Source organism: Physeter macrocephalus, chromosome 1 (assembly GCF_002837175.3).
Source record: "Physeter macrocephalus isolate SW-GA chromosome 1, ASM283717v5, whole genome shotgun sequence".
NCBI classification, from domain to species: Eukaryota; Metazoa; Chordata; class Mammalia; order Artiodactyla; family Physeteridae; genus Physeter; species Physeter macrocephalus.
The window spans coordinates 56000160-56023320 of NC_041214.2; the positions used below are offsets into that span (position 1 = coordinate 56000160).

General features: G+C 40.4%; 1 protein-coding gene across 4 annotated transcripts in view; it reads left to right on the forward strand.

Annotated features, from left to right (window-relative positions):
* OTOL1 (otolin 1) overlaps positions 1-23161 on the forward strand; it is a 231812-nt gene that overhangs the window by 124182 nt on the left and 84469 nt on the right. For 3 of the 4 annotated variants that reach the window (XM_055082768.1, XM_055082790.1, XM_055082809.1), the window contains one exon: positions 8595-8692. The gene's annotated coding sequence lies outside the window, so the exon portion shown is untranslated. Of the gene's footprint in view, positions 1-8287; positions 8371-8594; positions 8693-23161 lie in introns of those variants that run through there. The other variant, XM_055082820.1, reaches the window with a different exon arrangement.

Here is a 23161-nt window from a genome sequence, read left to right on the forward strand (position 1 = left end):
GGCAGAACCCTTAAAGTTGTAAGAATTAAAATTTCTTGTGAGAAATTTTCATATACAGTAGAACGAAAGCCAGGAGATGGCAAAGGTTGACACCAAGAATAGAATATTTTCCAACTCAAATTCTTTTCAAAGCAAATATGTACATTTTATACCTGCAAGTTTTGAATGTGCAAATATTGACTCAGTAGATGGATGAAGCCATGCTCTGTTTTTTTCTCAAGGGTTGGGCCTATTATGATTCTGACTAAGGGTTATATATTTTTTCCTCCCCAACTGAATTTTCTGGAATGGGATGGTTTCCCATCCCTGTCTTTAGAATATATAACATCTGTGGAAGATGCTAAACAGATTTTTATCTCCCAGGGGCCCCCTTTGAAAATTCATATTATAGTTTAGGCTGAATAACCTGGTCTCACCCCATCAGTTCTTCAGGGACCCCAGCTGATGACTTACATCAGGTCGCCAGGAGATTTGACGGGAATCTCAAAGTTGTTTGACTCATTTGATTTTTAGTACTCTCATTTTGAGACTGGTGAAAAAACTGCCCTCACATAAGCAAAGCAATTGAGTGATATGAATTTCAAAATGCTTTCAGAATTAGTTCTGGAGATAAACATGTACATAAAATCCTAAACTGTAAAGCAGTATACTTACATAAAATCACAAACTGTTAAGGCAGTATACAAAGTTAGTTTTCTTAAATATGATGTGCAAAGCAAGGTACTCATGGTTGAATCGTTAACATCAACCAGTACTGTCACAGCGTGCAATGATTCAACAACACCTAAAATTTCTACCTTTAAGGTGAAGAGCAGGCAAATAAATCATTAGGCAAACTACTGGGCACGACATCATTTCATGAAAGTCTGTAAAATCATATTCAAAAAAGTTAATCGGGCTTCCCTGGAGGCGCAGTGGTTGAGAGTCCGCCTGCCGACGCCGGGGACACGGGCTCGTGCCCCGGTCCGGGAAGATTCCACACGCCGCGGAGCGGCTGGGCCCGTGAGCCATGGCCGCTGGGCCTGCGCGTCCGGAGCCTGTGCTGCGCAACGGGAGAGGCCACAACAGTGAGAGGCCCGCGTACAGAAAAAAAAAGTTAATCAAGAGACATTTTTTTTTTTTTTTTTGCGGTACGCGGGCCTCTCGCTGCTGTGGCGGGCCTCTCGCTGCTGTGGCCTCTCCCGTTGCGGAGCACAGGCTCCGGACGCGCAGGCCCAGCGGCCATGGCTCACGGGCCCAGCCGCTCCGCGGCGTGTGGAATCTTCCCGGACCGGGGCACGAGCCCGTGTCCCCTGCGTCGGCAGGCGGACTCTCAACCACTGCGCCTCCAGGGAAGCCCAAGAGACATTTTTATTTTTTGTTTTTAATTAAAATTTTTAAATTGACGTATTGTTGATTTACAATGTTGTAGTAGTATCTGCTGTATAGCTAAGAGATTCAGTTATACATATATATACATTTTTAATATTCTTTTCCATTATGGCTTATCACAGGATACTGAATATAGTTCCCTGTACTGTACAGTAGGACCTTGTTGTTTAACCATTCTATATACACTAGTTTGCATCTGCTAATCCCAAACTCCCACTCTATCCCTCCCCCACCCAGCCTTCCCCTTGGCAACTACAAATCTGTTCTCTATGTCTATGAGTCTGTTTTTGTTTTGTAGATAGGTTCATTTGTGCCATATTTTAGATTCCACATATAGGTGATATCATATGGTATTTGTCTTTCTCTTTCTGACTTCATTTAGTATGATAAGCTCAAGAGGCATTTTTAAATGCATAAGTTTAATCTGTTACATATCTACAGTTATTGGCGACCAGTTTCTTGAGATCCACTGGAAACTCCCTGAGCCCTGATGGAGCTTGCCCACCCAGGTGCCACTGGTTCTGAGCCATGTCTCCACATGGCCCCTAATCCCTGCCAGAAGAAAACTGCATTTGAGGAAGGGCCTTGATTTCCTTTACATCAAGAAAATTTCTGGTTGTAGGAGGTTATCTCCTGCTTTATGCTTCTGGGCTTATGTCATCTTGAGGATCTTGGAAGCAAACAGGTGATGCCACCATCTATTTGAATTAACAGTATTTTTAATCAAATCTTACATGCGCAGCAGAGTGTTAAATTGGGAATTGGTACCAGCCCTCTCTAGTAAGCAGTGCAGGTGGGATTAGCCCCATTTTACAAATAAGAACATACAAACTCGAAGAGGGTAAGGGACTTGCCCAAGGTGTAACTTCAGTTCTTAGTACTCCTTAATTCTTCTGTTATGTAACTCTGATTGCCATTGGGAAGGTTTCATAGAACATGGAATTCCTGGCAGTAATTCTTAAAAACAATTCCTGGAATATTATTTTTGAAGTAAGCTGTGGCTCTGGAAATTTTTGAGGTTAAAGAGGGTTTTTTTTTTTTTTAAATCTATTATGGCCCCATGTTGCCCCCTTATGGAACTTTTGATGTTTGCAAAATACTTTACTGAATTAGTCTTTTACTGAACTGAGGCAAATAAAACATGATTTACAAGCATTAGCTTTTCTCAGGGTAACATGTTATCTTAACGTTTTCATCTTTCAAATCAACTGTTACTGAAATTTTGTCAGATTTAAGGAAAATGTGATTATGGTTAAGTCAACAGAAAACCTTGTGAAGATGTCTAACTGTATGTCACAGCCCCTTTCATGCACATCCTCAGGACTAATCATCTTGTACACATTTAAAAAAATGTATCTAACAGAATGGGGTGGTGGTCTTAATATTTTACTAAACTTGGGGGACAAGATGGTTTACGTTTCATATTTGTGAAATGTTTGGAAGTTTGGTTAAGTTTTTTAAAAAAGTGAGTTTGAATTCCAGCCCTGCCTCTTGTTGGCTGCATAGCCTCAGGTAAGACTCTTAATTTCCTTGAGCCTCAGTGTTTTCCTCTGTAAAATGGGGAGAATGGTGCCATTTATGAAGCATTTGAAACAATTCCTGGTGCAGAGTGTGCTTGCAAGAGTAAAACTCGTGGTGGTGGTTGTAGTAGCTGTAACCCCTGGGTCTTCATCTCCTCGATTATTACATGGGGAGCTTGTACTGAAGGAGCTCCAGGCCCTCTCGAGTTCTTACATCTCTGATCTTAGGGATGCAGGATAAATGGGGAAGGAGGGGGCACCAAATCAGTGTTTTCATCTCCTCCCACCAGGGAAGGCCGGTCCCTCTCCACCACACCTGGGTGGAGCAGGGATTTCAAGTTCATTTGCCGGTAGGGGATCCTGGTGTGGGCCACTGTTTCTGAGCAATTAAGGCAGTTAGATGCAGGGGGGGTTACTTCAGATACCAGCCCCCTCCAGGCGCGTACAACCACACGCCCCCAGGACCACACACCGCGGATGCGGCACTGATTGGGGAAAGACTCAGCAGGTGCGTGGGAGCTGGTGGTTGGCAGTGGCAGGGGTTGCAGGGAGCTTGGAACATGGGGTATTAATTAATGTCTAGAAATGGAGTGTAGAAGGCACACCGAAGGGACCGATGACAGGAAAATTCTGCCTGTTGTCCCGAAGTCTTCCCTTCACCACTGTCAAAGATAAACAAACCCGGACAGGAGTTAAAGTGGTGAAAACAGATTTGATTCTGTAATTACTGGCAATAGGGGAAAGAGCTGAGCTCCATTCTGATTTGTGTAGAGGTTGACCGGGTATTTTTCTTTTTTTTAAGGTTTTAAAAATAACATTTATTTCTTAAAAGTTAACACGTGCGTAATAGGAAACCAAAAAACACAAGAAGCAAACAACAAAGTCATCCACAATCACAAGCAGTTTACCGTTTGATGTGTCCTTCTAGGTCTTGTTTGCATATCTACACAACTAAGCATCTTTTTTTTTTTTTTTTTTTTGTGGTATGTGGGCCTCCCCCTGTTGTGGCCTCTCCCGTTGCGGAGCACAGGCTCCGGACGCGCAGGCTCAGCGGCCATGGCTCACGGGCCCAGCCGCCCCGCGGCATGTGGGATCCTCCCAGACCGGGGCGCGAACCCGGTTGCCCCTGCATCGGCAGGCGGACGCGCAACCACTGCGCCACCAGGGAAGCCCTAAGCATCCATTTTTATGTAATTAAGATCATACAGTTGTATATCATGCTTTTTGACCGGGCGTTTTAAAGGGAAAAGTAGGGAGGGGAGGGAGTGGGGCATCCAGTGAAACCTGACCGAGGGTTGGTGACAAGGGGAAATGTGCTGAGGCAGCTCTGGGCGCCAGCTGGCAATGAGGAAGTCAGGGTTCTGTCCTCCTGCAGAGACTGGGAGAGAGGGACCCCATCCTCTGATGTTACACTTCAAAGGAATGGCTCTCAGTTCCTTTAGAAAGACACTCCTGAGTTGTAGGAGATAGTATACATCTCCCAGGGACAGAGGAAGCATTCACAACGGTGGGCCCTTTTAAGGAAATGCTCTAAGAAAGTGAGGTTGGGGCCATCCTCAGGTGTTGGTAGGGAAGCAGTAAATTTGCGGCAGCATTGTGGTTTCTCAGGCAGGCATTTTGATAGGGGGCTGGGGTCATCCCAGGGACACAGCCTTGTGTGCTGGAAGCCAGGCTGGGCTGACGTAGCAGTAGCACAGAGGTTTCAGTGCAGTGCTCACCAGGGGGCCTTCTCTGACCAGTGTAACCCCTCGTTGGTCTCCATCTGTCAGCCTTGGTGGCATTTGGAAACTGGAGCACTAGTGGTTGGTCCACTCACTCCACAAGGATTAGTTGGGAGCCTTCTGCATGAGGGGCAGCGTTCAAGAGTCAGGAGTCTTAGAACTGTTTGCATTTTTCTCTGGTTGCTTTGTGTTGGTTTTACCTCAACTAAATAGATAGTGAACATCTTTGAGATTATAGACACTGCCTTATTCTTCTGTCCTCCACTTGGTTTGTAATTTAGTAGAGCCTAGTAAATATTAAATTGAATTTATACAATATAATTGAACTACAGAATAAATGAAGAAGGTAAAGGAAAATACTTTGAGGCAGAATTTGAGTAATCTGGTTGTTAAGTGTAGAAGAAAAAGAAAATGACAACATCAAAATGATAAAAGAGATTCTTTTACTACCCTTTTTGACATGCAGAAGACACTCAAATTCACCCTAAAGGCCACACTAACTTCTCTTATTTTTCTGAAATATTATAAAAAATATGTGCTATTTGCTTCCCTAATTACAAGGAAGGAACGAATCTCTGAGATACACTGTGTAGGTGATATTAAAACTACATTTTTGTGGGCGTCTGACTTAACATTGCAGAAAATAGTAAAAATGTCTGCTAGTTTAACATTTATCTAAACTCTAAGAATAGTTACAAAGAATTTTACTCCTTGTAGATGCTAAGAATACTCTCAGATCTTGCCAGCTCTGCAGCAAATGGAGGAGATGGCTCTTGGATGGCAGGTCTCCCTGGAGGGAGGCCAGGCTACACTTGGCCTAGTTGTAATGTTTTCATCTGAGGTGTTGGCATGAAGGCTTCTACCACTGTTTCTAAAGGTAGGGTAAGGGTCAGGGCTAGCACAGAACTGAAAGATGCATGCATTTTATCCTGTGGCCTTTCCCCCAGTTATAGCCCCAAATATCTTCTATTTCAGTGGTCTCAGCTAGGGTGATTCTGCCTCCCAGGGGATATTTAGCAGTATCTGGAGACATTTTTGATAGTCACAATTGGGGGATTTCCTTCTGGGATCTAGTAGGTAGAGGACAGGGATGCTGCTAAACACCCTACAGTGCACAGAACATTTCCCCACAACAAAGACTCATCCAACCCAGAATGTCCAGAGTGCTAACACGGAAAAACCCCCTTCTATATTTTAAGACAAGAAAACCAGTTTCTTGCTTAAGTGTGTCAATACCCTCCTCCTCAGAGTGTGGTCCCCAGATGACATCAGCATCACTTGGAAGTTTGTGAGAAATGCAGACTCCCAGGATCCATTCTAGACTCATGGGATTAGAATCTGCACTTTTTCATAAGGTCCCCAGGTGATTCATATGCACGCTCCATTTTGAGAAGCACGGACCAACACTCTGTGATAACTACAGAAAGCAAGGCAGGGTGATAAGTGCCTTGAGGTAATTGAGTCAGGAAGAGGCAGAGTCCTGGCTGTGCCTGAGTAGCGTCTTTAAATCCACAAAAACTCACTTCTCCATCTATTTTTGTTTTTCATTTAAGTATCTTTCACTTCTTTTCTCCCTTTTACTTCCTTTCTTAGCTCCTTCCTTCCTTCCTTCTCTGGTTACTCTGCTTCATCAGAGCTGTATTCATTTGTGCATGCATTGCTTTTTCTAGGTCTTTAATTCTGAGCCATTCTTCACACACACACACACACACACACACACACACACACACACACACACACACACAGAGGCAGACAGTTATCTCTTTAATTAAAGAAAATTATCCTAGAGGGAAAAGTGGGTAGAATCTGGAAGGACAGCCATACTTTCTGAAACCTGATATGACACAATTAAATTCAGCCTTCCTGCACTGAGCCTTCAGTGGTGAGATATTAAAAAGGAAGGCAATAAAGCTTATCCAGTACTAATTTAATCAGAAGCCAGTGTAATCAGTCTCTTTGATATACTTTTTGTCAATGCAGCTTTAGGTTTTGAATAGACAATCTAAAACCCTGGAAATTTACCATATTGACTTATCACCAAAATTTCTGCTGAACCTATGTATAATAGGACTGATGAAAAAATAAAATTTAGTGTGCACACCATGCCAGTGTACCATAAAATTATGGAGGTTTTTGATAATTTATTTAGAAATTCTCTCTCTCTTTTTAAGCATTTGCCTGTGTCAAGTTCACCATCTATTAGCTCCATGTTTCTCTGTAGAACACAGGAGCTGAAATTTTAAACCATTAAAGCAAACTTCAGTTCAACTTGATAAACATTTTCTAAGCAGCTACTCTCTACAAGAACTGAAATAAGAATTATGGAAGATTAAAAAAGATTAAGATACAATCCCTGCCCTAGTTTATAATCTGGGGTGTGTGTGTGTGTGTGTGTGTGTGTGTGTGTGTGTGTGTGTGTATGTGTTGTGGTGGATAGGCATATGCAGAAGTTTGTTCATGGTAAGTATGTTAATACACAAATCAACCAAGAGCTGCAAGAGTTCATAGAGAAATATGCATGCCTGCTGTTTCTTTGTTCTCGAAAAGTGGATTTTGACATTTAAAAAATGAAAAATAGGACTGAAGACATTCCAGTTCCTAAAAAACTGTGGTTTTTCTCAGTGACATTTCATATCCTGGTTAACAATTAAGTTTCAGGGAAGTTTAAGGAGCTTAAGTAGACTTGATATTCTCAGAAAATTATTATTCCTATTTATGCCTGTTTTCCCCAGAATTTCCTCATAGCTATATTTTTCAACACATCTCATCATTTCCCCATAACTCTTTTCCCTCCCTTTTAAAAACTAGTGGTACCAAAAAGAGGCTTATTCTTTTTTTTTCTTTTTAACATCTTTATTGGAGTAAAATTGCTTTACAATGGTGTGTTAGTTTCTGCTTTACAACAAAGTGAATCAGTCATACATATACATATGTTCCCATATCTCTTCCCTCTTGCGAGGCTTATTCTTTTTGATTGTGAATCTAAGTCATCCATGGAAGACAATGACACTGTTATGTAAATATTGAAGAGAACCTACTAGAAGCAATCTGTAATGGACTTTTTAGTCAATTTAATTGAATAAAACTTATCTTGCTTAGGAATGACTTTTAAAAATAATGCCCGTAATAGTCACTGTGCAAATTTTTTCACCTGGCATCTATTTGAGACTTTAATAATGAGGCTCTAGAAGTGATCTCTAACTTCTCCCTGAGTTGTAATTAGTATTCAAAAGGACATATAAATACTATCTGGAAATGACAAGTAATGAGAAAATTAGTCTTTTACTCGTACCCCATGACCTTGCAAATGACTCTTTGTGCCACAAATTACAGCAATATTTGGACTGAATTCCTAAAGTAAATCAAATGACGTTGAGTCACACTAAAGCTTCATTCAATTAGGCAATCACATTGGAAGATTAATTTTTAAAAGACACTAGAAAAAGTGGTCTTATATGATAAGTTTCATAGGGCAGTGCTCACCTTTTGAAACTGGCAGGTGTGTCCTCATTGTGTGATATTGAAGATTATTAAAGCAATTACGAGTATATGTTCACCATCATATAAAACAAGTCTACTTCATTAATAATGCTGGTGTTGAATTTTTCAGAAACTATTATTTGCCCCAAATTCTGTGAGTTATTTTCTCCGTGGATTGAATCCTGTGTTTACTTCCTTACGCACGGCTTTTCTGCAGCCTCCATTCTCATACTGCTGACTGCTTTTGACTTGACAGCAAATCTTGGAGAACTAGTTAGGTGGGTTTGTTTTCTTTTGTTCTGTTTTTTAAATGAGATATGAAAAAGTTCTTCTTGGAATAAAGGTGCACTGGCAAGTTAGAAAGCTAAAAGGTAGTGAAAAAACTTTTGAAAGGAATTCAGAAATCCTGCTTCTGAGAAAATAGATGTAAAGGAATCACATTTTGTAAAATATTGAACAGATGTACTTTTGTTTAGTCTTATAATCATTTCTTTTCTTTCAGTCTTTTTCACCTTCAAGACTGAACCATGACATCAAAAGCTTCAGAGAAGGAGAGTCTGGACACCCTTTGGACTAAGTGCATCACCAATATTCTGCCAGGTACGTCCTGGTCAAAAGAGAAGATAAAGAGGAGACCCCATCCTCGTGGGAGGAAGGAGGTAACAGAGGCAGGGGGAGAACATGGTGACCAAGTGTCTGGGTGACCTTGTCTAGGCCACTATTTCTTCTTGAGAGAAAGAAATCTCACAGGGTGATTCTTCCCATAACAGGGTGGGCAACTGCAGGGTCAGGTAGGTGGAGTGAGGGCCTGATTCCCCTGAATATCCCTTTCTAGAAGTTCCTAAGAATGCTACAGAGAGCTACCTAGATAGCTAAAGGCACTGATATGTGAACTTAAAGGGAGGGGTATTAATGTGCTGGGGCAAAGTGACACTAAGCAAGGGTAGGCTGGCCCACCTGGGCTGAAGGTAGACTGGAAGTTGAAGACCAGACCTCATCAGACCCAGCTGAGAAAGAGCTGAGACAGATTAGGCCCAGTAGATGCTAGGTGGGGCTCCCATGCCTGGAACAGGGGACGGAAGGCAGGGGATGGTGAGTATGTATCTGGGGGTCCTGCCGCCATTCACTGAGCTGCCATCCTGGAGAAGAGCCAGGGAAGTGGAGGAAGTTTACAATATGCTCAGGCTTCTCCGCAAGCCTGATACCTAAAGATGCTCTATATTTAATGGAGTTTACCAACTGAATTATATTTGTGTTTCTCTCTCTTAGCGGGGTGGGGGCCCATAAGGAATGTCAACAATTCTAGAACATCAGTAAGCAGAGGGGTTTCTGAACACACTGAGTGCAGGATGATAACATTTACAAGGCTGCCAGACAGCCTTCGAATAGGCCCTCGAATCCTGGGGCCTATTAATGTAATTTATATTACTTGAGTTTTTCTCAGAGCTTCAAGAATTTCTAAGTTGTAAAACTATGCAGTAAACTTTGGGTGGTAGACAAGACAATGATGTTGGTATTAGTGCAGTGTTTGAGCTTTTGGCAGTGAGAAGGTCTGCTCTGTGACCTTGGGGAGTGCAACCCCCTGTGAGGAGAGGGGATGCTGTGGGGTGGGATTCAGTGTTTAATGCACAGAGTCTTAAGAAGAAGCGCTGGAGAAGCCTGCACTGGCTCCTCGTTCTTCTTCTGCAGTGCTCTAGCTGTCCATCTTCCTCTCCCCACCTCTGGGATGACTCATCCTCTTCTTTCATTTTCAGTGGGTCCTTTGTCCTTTGTTAGAACCACCTGCTGGGCAGGTTGGGCCCAGGGACCCAGAGCAAGGGCCTCTCAGATAAGCTTTCTAACACTCAAATAACTGCAGCCACCCCTGAAGAGAGCACAAAGCCATCTCCTGTGAGGAGAGTACATTTCTTCCATAATGCCTGCCCCAACAGTCAGAACCATAGGGTAATCAAAGTCTGGCCAAGCAGTTCTGGTTTGTTCCATTTCAGTTTGTTCTTTGACGTTGCACTGGAGAGCAACATTCCTAGTTTTTGAGGGAACTGTCACTTCTCCCTCCTTGTAAGTGATTTTTACTCTTATCTTCACTGTCACGTATGAGAACAAATGTACAGACCTCCATTGAGAGATTTCAAATTGTATTAATCTTGTGGCAGATTATTCATGAATTTTTCTATTCAAATGTCATACCCTTCCTTTTTCCCCATAAAAGACACGTGATGTGCAGTGGGTGGTTTGCAGAGCCCAAAGTAACCCACTTTGTTAATTAAATCTGCTAATTGAACAGACTGAAAAAAAAGATCTGACAAGAAAGAAAAGGCAGCCATGTTAAAAAATGCCCCTTTGAGAACTCAAGAGTAAAGCAATCACTAATGTTTGCCAGGGGAACTGATGGCAGGGGAAATAAAATGTATTTTTAACATGCATTTAAAATAACATGTTATTGATGAAGATAATAGAATACATAGAAACAATACAAGTTCTTGAGACTGTGATCTTACATGAGTGTGAGGGGGCTATAAAGATGGTGGAGAAAAATCCTTCAGGCACAGTTAGACTGAGAGACTCATTTTGTGTAAGTCATTCCTGCCCATAGAATCATCTGTCCTTCAGCAAAAATGCAAGAACTGTCTTCTTTCATGATTCCAGGCAAGAATGAGTGGATAAAATTTTGAGGAAGGTAATTAATTTGCAAGATGTTGTCAATAAAGTAAGAGGAAAGAGTAAGATGTAGGAAAGTTTCCTCCATTCTAGAATAATTTATTTTTCTTGTAGTTGGTGTGGGCATTTAAAAAAATTGAAGTATAGTTGCTGTGCAATATTATATAAGTTACAGGTGTACAATATAGTGATTCACATTTTTTAAGTTTATACTCCATTTATAGTTATTATAAAATATTGGCCATATTCCCCATGTTGTACAATATATCCTTGTAGTTTATTTTATACCTAATAGTTTGTACCTGCTAATCCCCTACCCTTATCTTGCCCCACCCCATCTTGTCCCTCCCCCTTCCCTCTCCCCACTGGTAACTGCTAGTTTGTTCTCTATATCTGTGAATCTGCTGCTTTTTTGTTATATTCACTAGTTTGCTGTATTTTTTAGATTCCACATATAAATGATATCATATAGTATTTGTCTTTCTCTGTCTGACTTACTTCACTTAGCCAAGTGCCCTCCAAGTCCATCCATGTTGCTGCAAATGGCAAAATTTCACTCTTCTTTATGGCCGAGTAGTATTCCATTGTGTATATATATCACGTCTTTACCCATTCATCTGTTGATGGACAGCTAGGTTTGCTTCCATATCTTGGCAATTGTAAATAATGCTGCTATGAACACTGGGGTGCATGTATCTTTTCAAATTAGTGTTTTTGTTTCTTTCAGATATATACCCAGGAATGGAATTGCTGGATCATATGGTAGTTCTTCTATTTGTAGTCTTTGGAGAAACCTCCATACTGTTTTCCACAGTGGCTGCATCAATTTACATTCCCACCAACAGTGTAAGAGGGTTCCCTTCTCTCCCATTGTGGAATAATTTTTATGTGCTAGCCAAGTGCTTAGCACATAGTATTTACTGAACAAATAATTGAGTCATATTTATAGCATACAAGAAAGTAAGTTTCCTAAAACCAACATTCGACAGCCACATGATCCCAGGGCTATCTAACTGACCCTAATTCCATGCTATCCACTATGTCATGCCACCTCCTGATTACCTTTAGCACCTACATTGGACGTACGGTCAGCTCTCTGTATCTGTTGATTCTGCCTCCTTGGGTTCTGCATCCATGGATTCAACCAACTGCAGATTGAACGTATTCAGAAAAAATTTCAGAAAGTTCTAAAAAGCAAAACTTGAATTAGCTGTGAGCCGACAACTATATTTACACAGCATTGACATTGAATTTATATCTATTTCTATATAAATTTGTATATATCTATAGTATTATATTGCATTAGGTATTTTAAGTGATCTAGTGATGATTTAAAGTATACGGTAGGATATGTAAAGTATTTGGGAGGTTATATGCAAGTATCAATACTACACCATTTAATATAAGGGACTTGAGCATCCGCGGATTTCGGCGTCAGTGGGGGTCCTGGAACCATTCCCCAGTAGACATCAAGGGACAACTGTATCATGGTTTGGTGTGAGTTGCCAACAATGAAAATATCTGGGGGAAGAGTTGCCAAATGAAATAAATACAGGCTTCCCAGTTAAATTTGAATTTCAGATAAACATCAATTTTTTTTTAGTGTAAAGATGTCCCAAATATTATTACGTGGTTCCTGCTGGGTCCAGCACTCCATTCTTTCTCTTCTGTCTTGATTCTCATCAATTCATTCACTCAATGCATACTATAATGGGCAGCTTCTCTGTGCTGTGTTCTGGATGTGGGGAGAAGAGGCAACAAAACTGATAAGTTTGCTGCCTTCATGGAGTGGGGAAGTAAACCAGGTAAAGAAATACCTCATGGACTTTCAGAAATGGCAAGGGCATTAAAGCCACGGAAAGGGAATGATGGACGGTGCACATGAAGAGTGGAGACTGTGGTTAAGTCTCCATCCAGGAAAGACATCTCTGAGATGGTGACATCTGATTTGAGGAGGGAATGAAAATGTGAGTCACATGGAGATCTGAGACAAAACTGTCCAGTCAGAGAGGACAGCAAATATGCCAGAAATCTAATACAATTTAAAAAGATTTAAAAATTGATCATTTTTAGCAATACTCTAGTCCCCACTCCCACCCCCAGCAATTATTATTATTATTATTATTATATTTTTTAACATCTTTATTGGAGTATAATTGCTCTGCAATGGTGTGTTAGTTTCTGCTGTATAACAAAGTGAATCAGCTATACACATATATCCCCATATCCCCTCCCTCTTGCGTCTCCCTCCCACCCTCCCTATCCCACCCCTCTAGGTGGTCACAGAGCACCGAGCTGATGTCCCTGTGCTATGTGACCCCAGCAATTATTTTTAATTGTCCATTTTCTGTATCAAATCAGCAGAGGGCACAAAGGAACTGGCTGACAGGGCTTCTCTGCTGCAGCAGGAGATATTATGGGCAAAATGCTGTTTGTTCTCGTGGGGAATTTTTTTCTGAGAAAGCCCCCCCTGGATAATGAGAGGCAGCATCTTGTGAAGCAGATGTCATCCACCCACTAGGCCTTTGAACAACAGAGAGCAGAGTAATCAGGCTGCTTTACGGTTTAACTTAATCAGTTAGACAAGGTACTAGCTTTATTATATAAACAGCTTGTATAAGGCACATTTCCCCAGTAAAATGCAGAATAAAGGGCCATGGGGAATACTGACCTTAGTTTCTTAATGAAAAATGCTCCCACATCCTGGCGTGTGGGCCCATACGGTTGGCCACATGCTAAAGGGAGCTAAAGCCCTAGCTTTTGCATTAGATCCCGTCCCCTTATCTACTCAGTGGCATTGCTTTGGAAAGTCTCTCTTCTTTCTTGCAACCTTCAGTTTCCCTCTCTACTGCTAATAGCATAAAGTCATGCTCTCATTTCTCCCATCTTTTGAAAACCCTCTTTTGACCTCATATCTTTCTCCAGCTATTGCTTCATTTCTGTGTCCCCTTTCTATCAAGAGTCCTTGAAATAAGTGTTATGCTTGCTGGCTCCTCTATCACGCTTTCTCTCTGTAACCCTCTCTGATCAGGCTTTGGGTCCCACCACTCCAGGAACACTGCTCTTGTCAAGGCCCCATGATCCACTCTGCTGATGCCAAGGGTCAGGCTTTGCCCTCGGTTTCTGAGGATGGATCACTTTCTGCTCCTGGAAGCAGTTGGTTTCCAGACTCCTCATCCCTGGTTCTTCTCCTGTCTCATTTGACACTCTTTCTCAGCGTCCTTTGCTGGCGTGTCCTCATTGCTCCGACTTCTAAATGTTGGCTGTTCCAGGGTTTGGTTTTCAGACTTTTCTTTCTACACGTGTCCTCTCTGTGATTTTATTCCATCTCTACACTTATGGTGTCTCAGATTTATATTTCCAACCCAGACCTCTTCCTTGAATGGCAGTCTGCCATATGCAACTACTTTTTCAACTGCGCACAGGCACCTCAAACGTCATCTGCCTCTGAATCTTTCCTGGGCTGCTATCGCCATGGTCCTCATTACCACTGTCTCTCACCTAATTAACTGCAGCAGCTTCCTAACTAGTCTTCCTGTTTCTACCCTTGTTCCTCTACAGTCTATTCTTGAAATGGTAGTCGGAGTGATCCTTTTTATGCATATAGATCAGATCCTCCCTGTGCTTAAAGCCCCACCTTTTCTTTACTTCAGAGGAAAAGCCCAAGTGCTGATGCTGACTGCCAAGGCTTCCCGCTCTCTGGCCCCTTCTCTCTCCCCTGGCTCACTTTCTCCCCACCGACCTTGCTTCCTCGCTGTTTCTCACCAGTCAGATCCACTCCCACCTCAAGACCCTTTTGCTTGTGTTCCCTTTCTTCACAGAGTGATCTTTCTTCAGATCTTTGTGACTCTGAGCTCTTTAAGCTCTCTGCTCAGATGTCAAATCATGTGTGAAGTCTCCACTGGCCACTCTACTTAAAATAGTATCCTCCTGTCCCCAGAGTGCTATCTCCCTTCCCAGCTTTACCTTCTTCTTATCACCTGTCACCTTCTAATGTGTATATAAGACACACGTGTCTGTATAAGCTCCTTGCCCTAACTACCTCTGTAGCATGTAAGCTCTTCGAGGTCAGGGATTTATGTTTTCTTCATCACTGTATTTGCAGGCACCAGAAGAATGCTCTGCAAATACAGGTGATCAGCAAATATTTATAAAATGAAAAAAATCATGCTTTATCATTTAGTACATGATCAGCCAATGGGATAAAATATTTGGAATCAAGAATTAATCTGTTTGCCTTTCAAGAAGCTTTTCAGGAGTCAATTGCTTTTCCTAAGTTTACTCTAATGGTTTATGAAGTTTCAATTATAAATCATACTGTAAACACAATTCTATAAGCAATGATAATTTCAGTAAATCTATGTAATAATGAATGTTAATAAAGGCATAGTTTTCATCTGATTAAGATAATAATGATTGAAATTCCATTGTACATTTTTTTGCGTTGAAATAAATTAAATAGAAAAATTTTAAATAATCATTTTAACATAATAATGTGTTATATGCATAATGAAGTATTTATAACTCTTTACTCTTTGCAAGTGTTTTTCAGTAGAATATTTTCTAGGGACCATAAATCGAGCAGTCTGTATGCTGTAGAAGCCAGAGAATAATAGATTAGTTAATATTGCCCTCTAGTGGAAAACATGAGACTTGGCATCTGATAATCGTAAAAGACTCCATTCCAGTCTGGGGAACGCCTAGGGATTGTATGTTTCCAATTTATCATCTGCTTTCATAGTGTTGAAATAAAAATTTTAATTTGATATTTAAAATATCAATTATATAAAAGACTTGAATAATCAAGGTACAAAAAACATATATAACCAATCAACTTTTAAAAAAGTATTCACATTTCATAAGCAATCAAAAAAATACAAATTAAGAAAAGAGAGGTATAGCTTTTCATCTATCAAATCAGTAAGAGGTTTGAAAAGAAAGTGAAGGTGTGAGCAAAGAGGTATTTACATTGTTGGTAGGAGCATAATTGGTATTGAGTTCTTAACCTGGAGTTCTTTTTTGAGGGGGAAGTTCCCTAAAATTGTATAAAGATTTTTGTGTGTATTTGTCTTTTTTTTCTGAGGAGAGGTGAAAGTTCCATCAGATTCTCAAAGCCCATGCTCCCAAATGCTAAGAATAAATGTTTAAATTATTTCTGGAGGGGATGGGGGAAGTTGGCAATTGGTACCAAAAAATGTTCACCGGTATGGTATGTGCATTACGGCGTTGTTTTGATGTTTAACAACTACAAACCACCTAAATGTTCAACAATAGGGAAGTTTCAAATAAATCACGTTCCAGACCTAGGAGGGAGTCACTATGGCTATTAGCAATAATGCTGTAGAATGAATGATTCTTTCACTTGTAAATTTTATTAGCAAAGGAAGGAGTGAAGGAGGCTGGGTAGGGAAGCAACAATTCCTGAACATGATTTTTTTTTTTTAACTGCAAGTCACCAAACAGAACTTCTCCAGTACAATGGCGCCATTGAAAGTCTTGATTAAATCTGTCTTTCATTTGATATTGTGTGCTAGGCATGAACCTTCCTTCTTGGTCCTCAGCAGAGGTGTGGGTGGGGAGGAGCACATTATAGTACTGTGAGAACACGACATTGCTTATATAGATAATATTCCTACCAAAGAGGAATCGTGACTCTGGAACACAGTAAGTGCAGCAGTTACAACAAATGAAACAGCTACTAACAGGGTAGGATCTTCAAGATACAAGGTAAAGAGAAAATAAGCGAGGAGCTGGACAGTCCTGCTGTCTTTGGTGTGAGTTTACATGCATCTTTTTTTTTTTTAAACAAGATATTTTGCTTTTATTTTATTTATTTATTTATTTTTAAAAATTTTATTTATTTTTGGCTGCATTGGGTCTTCGTTGCTGTGCGCAGGTTTTCTCTAGTTGCAGTGAGTGGGGGACTCTTCGTTGTGGTGCACGGGCCTCTCATTGCGGTGGCTTCTCTTGCTGTGGAGCACGGGCTCTAGGCGCACAGGCTCAGTAGTAGTGGCTCGCAGGCTCTAGAGCACAGGCTCAGTAGTTGTGGCACACGGGCTTAGTTTCTCCATGGCATGTGGGATTAGCACAGGCTCAGTAGTTGTGGCACACGGGCTTAGTTTCTCCATGGCATGTGGGATCTTCCTGGACCAGGGATCGAACCCGTGTCCCCTGCATTGGCAGGTGGATTCTCAACCACTGCGCCACCCGGGAAGCCCCTACATGCATCTTTGTTTTTAATTGTGGAGATCAAAGACCCTGGTAGCAGTGGTTGTCTCCGGGGAGGGGAGCTGGGGGGCTGGGAGGCACAGAGGGAGACTTCCTTTGTTTCTAGTGCAAAGCTTTTGTGCATTCTGACCTCCCCCATTAAAAAATCTCCATCCGAGGATCACTTCATCAAATTACAGAAACAGAAAACCACAATACAAAAAAAATCTACCCAAAGAAAATCTTGTCATGGCAAAAACACTTCCAGGCCTCAAAGTTTGGTTCCCTTGTTTTGAGCAACATCCAAATGTTTATGGATTTAGTTGAAACCCATCCTCAGGATTTTGGTCAAGTGCTGTCATGTTTTTTAAATTTCCTATTGCAGGGTTTCTGAAATCCCATCTGGTCAATGAAGTGATTTTTGGCTGAACTAATAACTGCAATAGATGAAAGTAAATAATAAATTTAAGACATTAATTGCGGTGTTCCTACTTTTTAAAAAATCAGATAAAAACCCTAGAAAGATCTACTGTTTTATAGGAAGGTAAGATCCTTTCTCTTATATATATAAAGTTACACATTCATGCTCCAGGGCAGGTGGCTTGCAATATAAAAAGGCTGGCAACAAGAGTTATGATTAGGTTCTGCTTATTTCCTTTGGAGATTATAGTCCAGAAAGCTCATGGAAATGAGAGTCTTATAACCTCTTACGGGTTGAATTGTGCCCCCCCTTCATCCCCCATTCATATGTTGAAGTCCTAACCCGCCCCCCCGGACCCCGTCTCAGAATGTGATCTTATTTGGAAAAAGTGTCCTTCCAGATGTAATTAGTTAAGATGAGGTCATACTGGAATAGGATAGGCTTTAATCCAATATTACTAGTGTCCTTATGAAAAGGGGAAATTTGGACACAGACATGGACACAGGAAGGACACCATGTAAATATAAACGCAGAGATTGGGGTAATGGTTCTGCAAGCCAAGGACAAAGATTGCCAGCCAAACACCAGAAGCTGGGGGAAAGGCATGAAACAGATTCTTTCTCACAGCCCTTCGAAGGAACAAACCCTGCCAACACCTTGATCTTGAACTTCTAGCCTCCAGAATTGTGAGTTCTGGAAAAACTAAGTTCTATTTAAGCCATTCTAGCAAATAAGTATATCTCCCAATCCAAATGAAATCAAGTAGGAAAATAAACCTGAAAAAGAGAAGGCAGACCACTCTAGAGTGGCCAGAGCATCCCCCCCATTTTTAAAATTTATAACTTTTTTAATGATAAAAGAAGACTATGTGCAAGCTGCAAAAAGGAGAGAATCCCATTCCCAAAGTGGCAAGAGCTTAACAGGTGTAACCAATTGAGCAGCAACTACACATTCCTGCCCTGGTGCTGGATGCTTTACTTAAATTATCTTTAATTCTCTCAACAATGCACAAAGTTATATAATTCCATTTACGAGAAGGAAACTGAACCACAGAGGAATAAGTGATGATTGCAAGGCAGCATAGGCAGTAAGTCCTGAGTTCAAGATTTGGACCCAGGTTTGCAAGACATTGCTAGTTTCAGAATTGCTAGACTGTAAGTTCATCAACTGTAATTTTGAGATGCTTATTCTAACCTTTTTAAAGTATGCAGGATTTATCCATTGTTTTAGCTAAAATGTGGAGAGGCAAAGATGGCACTGGGGACAGGCTGAATGGTGGTCCTGTCTCTTGAACCTCAACAAAGGAGCTATTGATTGAAAGGGGCTATTGATTGTGTGTGAGTGCATGTGAGTGTGTTTGTGTGCGTAAGTGTGAATATGTGGGAGTCTGTGTGTGTGTGTGTGTGTGTGTGTGTATGGAGTAGATGGTGGTAATCTGAGCTTGTGGTAACAGGGACAAGTGCCCCTAATAAAACTGGCATATTCTATGAGACTAAAGAATATGACCAAAGTTCTTTAATCTATTTTTTCATCATTTTAAGGATGGAAGGAGGGTTCTACTCTAGGACAGCCTCAGTGACGTCTGGTGATTTTGTAACCTGAAGTCAATTTATCAGCTCAAGTGAACTTTCCTGGGTAAAATTATTTTCTTTTTGTTCACTTGTTGTACAGAATCGCTGGTTTACTTGAAATTTCTACAATTTTTTATGATAGCAGTTAAATTAAAAGCCCTACAGTTTTTCACAAAATTCTTACATAATGTTAAAATTTATAATTTAATTGAATCCATATATGACATTTGACTATGAGAAAATGATATATACATTATAATAATTAGTGAATGTTTTGAGGAGTAGAATAAATAGTTCTCCATCTGAGCACATCTGCTCCCCTCCACAAAATAAGAGAAAACTTGTTTTTCTTCTTTTAACATATGCTGTATTTTAAGGTAGAGTTTCATTTAAATGTAAAACATTGTTATTTAAAATATGACATGAAATCTCATTTGCTTTTATCTTCTGTTATACTTTCTAATTTAATTTTGTCATCTATTGGCCCCTTTCCCTTATTTGTGGGTAGTTACTTCATTAAAAATTGTGTCATTTCTACATAAATTAAGCCCTCGCAAATTTGTTGTATGTTAACACCCTTTAGCAGTGGTATATTTACTCACAATGTTCTCTCACATATTTTGAGAGATTTATAAAGTATTTTGGTCCCAAAGACATCACTTCGGAGCATTATTGTTTTTTCTTTATTTCTGTTAAAGGCATATGTGAATAAATATCAAAAGCCATTAAACGCCTTCTCTTTGGGGACTAGAGAGTGTCTTTAAATCACTTTTACAATAGTATTTACTGCCCTGTTTTTTTCAGGTGTAGAGTTTCCAGTTCACTCATACAACTTCTCTGTTGAGCTGTCTAGGGGCCTATAACCCTGTTCTGTCTTTGGCACTGCCCAACAAGTTATTTGCCTTGCAGTGCAACAAAACGTTTTAAACAAACCTCCTCTGTTCATCCAGACTCACTTTAAAAGAGCTCTGAAACTGATCCAGGTGCAGATGGCCGGGTGTCACCAGTGTTCCCAGCCGGCTGTAACTTCCACCACTGCCACCATTTTCCGCAGTGAGATAGATGGAGTGGAAAATAATACTCATCTTCAAGAGGACGGTTCTTTCATGCATTCTTGGTTTCAGAGAACCAATCATTTACAAACAATTTACCACCGCAAACTGGATGCCATTTTAGAGAAACATGAAATAGAACAGAAGAAATCTGTTTTCTAATGATTGAACTGGCTGATTCCAACAAAGGCATTGTATTGGGTTATCAAGTGGCTTGTGTTTTACAAACATCGCCGAACTGTACTGTGCCTGCGCACACAGAGAAGCCAGGAGAAAACCAGTATCAAGATCCTTTTCCCTTTAGATGGTTGTCATTCCTTGCTTAAATCTCAGCTTTCTTTACTAAAGCAGGTTACTATTACTGAAGTGTATACTTCAATAAAAATAAAAACTGGGAGAAAATTATTAAATTGATTCTATGAACAAATTCTAAATTTCCTACAGCAAATGATAGAAGCTGTGCCCAGCAGACTTAAACCTGAATGCAAGTTTTTGGTAAATTAACTAAAAGAATCCTTCTGGGCCAAAGTAGGTACATATGTCCAGTATCTTTTCAACAAGAGGCTTCAGTCTCTACAGTAGAAAAGGCACCGTGGGATTGCTAAAAAAAATCCATCATCTCATTTTTGTTTTCTATTGCCAGGGGTTTATCACATCATTTTCCCCAAGTTTATTCCATAAAACTATTGAGTGGAGTATATTTAGGAGTTAACTTTAACAGAATCTTTAGTGATTTTTCCAAGAAGACAGATAACTAAGCCAGAGGAATTTCCCCCTCCTAGGCACGCTGTCTATTCTTTTGAATACAAATGAATTATGGACCTATCAAGAGGAGTTTGAGTAGGGTTTTATTACACATACCTTTTCTTTTTTCCACTTGTAGCTTCTTAGATCACCGTAGCTAGGGTATTTTACCAGAGTTCCAACTTGTCCCAGGGAGTCTAAAGTCCACTTCATTGAGGGGCTCATGAGTATCCTGGGATGCTGAAAGTGAGGCTGCCCTAAGGGGTTATTTAGGTTTGAACTAAGCAAAGTCTCAGGGCACTTTATGACAGTCTTGCCAGAAGTCAGTGGGTAGGCTATTTTATAGGTCAACTGAGAAAAGAACCAGCAGGACCACAGCTCTCACTGGTGAGACTTAAATAAAAAGAGACTTTGAATTAGAAGATGGATGCTCATTTATCTGCAAGACTGAAACTCTCTTCTAAGATCTTGGGAGGTGAGATGCATAACCATCTCCTAGGTAGAAGGTACTCAAGACTATGAAGCCCTGACTTGGGACATTGTAAGGGGAGACAGAAGAAGAACTAGGATATGAGAATTCTTCCAGTGGGAAGGAAGATTTTTGGAATGAAGAGGCTTGAGGAAACATCGACACCAGCTGGATGGTAATGTCTCTCCTCCCAAGAAGTGATCCCTTTCTGAAAAGTGTCTGAACATGCCTGTACTGCCTGGTGAGCTAGTCCTGGGTCACTTAATAGTGGTAAAGGAGAAGGGAAGCCTGTTCTTCCAACTCCTCCCAGTCTCCAGGGGAGAGAAGGCTGCAATCTTTCAAGGGGATTGTGTCAGAGTTTTGTTGGGGGGGTGATGGTGGTGGGGGGAATTAAAAGAGCCAGGGAGAGCCCACCCCAAAGCCATAGCAGGCAATAGCAGACCCTCCCATGATGCTGGAGGAGCAGTCTGGAGAAGATGACGAGAGATGTCATTAACAAGGAACTTTTTGGTAACCCTGGTGACATCTAGAGGGGCAAAGGGGCAGTGCAAGCTCCTGTATGCCTTTAGTAACGGAAGAAGAGGGGGAGGCAATACAAAAGAGACTAGGAGTATGCACAGTCATAGTCTTCCCAAAATCTTTATAAAGATCAAAATTTCGTCTGCTACTGATGATCAAGGACTGTTAGTATTTTATAAATGGAAACAAAGGATTCTTAAAGGAAATGGTGATAAGTGTTTTTCAATTTAGATTTTACAGTCTTCTTTTCATGGGCTGCAGTCACATAGGACTTTTGTCAGTTCCTACAACTTTCCTGACTGAAGATCTTTGCTTAGGCTGTATGCTCTGCTAGGAACACTCTTCCTCTGGCTTTTTGTGGAACTGGCTCTTTTTCACACATTATGATCATTTTAAAAAATTGAGGTATAGTAGATTTACAAAATTATATTAGTTTCAGGTATATAACAGTGATTCAAAATTTTTATATAATAGATTATACTCCCTTTATAGTTATCATAAAGTATTAGTTATATTCCCTGTGCTGTATGATATATCCTTGTAGTTTATTTATTTTATGCATAGTAGTTTTTACCTCTTAATTACCTACCTTTATCTTGCCCCTCTCTCCTTCCTTCTCCCCACTGGTAATTACTAGTTTGTTCTCCATAACTGTGAGTCTGTTTCTTTTTGTTAAATTAACTGGTTTGTTTTATTTTTTAGATTCCACATGTAAGTGATAACACACAGTATTTGTCTTTCTCTGTCTTACTTCACTAAACATAATGCCCTCCATGTCCATTCATGTTGTTGCATAATCTCATATTTTTTATGGCTGAGTAATATTCCAGTGTGTGTGTGTGTGTGTGTGTGTGTGTGTGTGTGTGTGTTTGTGTGTGTGTGTGTGTGTGTGTGTATACACACCACATCTTCTTTATCCATTCATCTGCTGATGGATACTTAGGTTTCTTCCATATCTTGGCAATTGTAAATAATGCTGCTATGAACATTGGGGTGCATGGTATCTTTTTGAATTAGTGTTTTCATTTTCTTTGAATATATACAAAGGAGTGGAACTGCTGGGTCATATGGTACTTTTATTTTTAGTTTTTTGAGGCACCTCTATACTATTTTCCACAGTGAATGCACCCATTTTTCTCACCAACAGTATACAAGGTTTCCTGTTTTTCCACATCCTTGCCAACGTTTGTAATTTGTGGTCTTTTTGATGATAGCCATTCTGACAAGTGTGAGGTGATATCTTGTTGTTTTGATTTGTATTTCTCTGATGATTAGCGATGCTGAAAATCTTTTCATGTGCCTGTTGGCCATCTATATATCTTCTTTGGAAAAATTTCTATTCAGGTCTCCTGCCCATTTTTTAATGGGGTTTTAAATTTTTTTCATATTAAATTGTATGAGCTGTTTATATATTTGGATATTAACTCC